Source organism: Pygoscelis adeliae, unplaced genomic scaffold (assembly GCF_000699105.1).
Source record: "Pygoscelis adeliae isolate BGI_AS28 unplaced genomic scaffold, ASM69910v1 Scaffold402, whole genome shotgun sequence".
Lineage (NCBI taxonomy): Eukaryota > Metazoa > Chordata > Aves > Sphenisciformes > Spheniscidae > Pygoscelis > Pygoscelis adeliae.
In genome coordinates this window covers 4,499,405-4,499,795 of record NW_008824411.1, presented here as the reverse complement: position 1 = coordinate 4,499,795, position 391 = coordinate 4,499,405, and the positions used below count along the sequence as shown (strand labels likewise).

General features: G+C 63.7%; 1 protein-coding gene across 1 annotated transcript in view; it reads left to right on the top strand.

The window, feature by feature from the left end:
• The window catches only part of LOC103913998 (cysteine-rich protein 1), a 25,904-nt gene that overhangs the window by 387 nt on the left and 25,126 nt on the right, over positions 1-391 (top strand). The gene's annotated exons all lie outside the window — the stretch shown is intronic.

Here is a 391-nt window from a genome sequence, read left to right as displayed (position 1 = left end):
CGTGGACCTTGCAGAACGGTAACTAAGGATGCACCAGCTCCCTGCTCCCTGCGCAGAGCCCGGCCGGGGGGGGGGATGCCTCTGTGGGAAGCTGAAGGACGGGTTGATTAGCATTAGCTTTTCCCTCAGGAAAATGGCGCGAGCTATAGAAAATTATCTGTGGGAGGGCGGGACGGTGTGAGGTCTCGGCCCCCTCGCTCTGGCGCACTGTGAAGTGCACGCTGTGCCAGAGCTGCTGGGGCGGCTGCACGGTGCGGTGCTGGCATCTCGTGTGCATGTTCACGGGCAGTTGCTTGCCTTGCAGGCGGCTGGGGCTCAGCCGCTGTGGGACATGGATCTGCGTGGATGTGCCCGCAGGGGTTGTGCCAGGGGTTTGTGCTGGCCAGCCCGG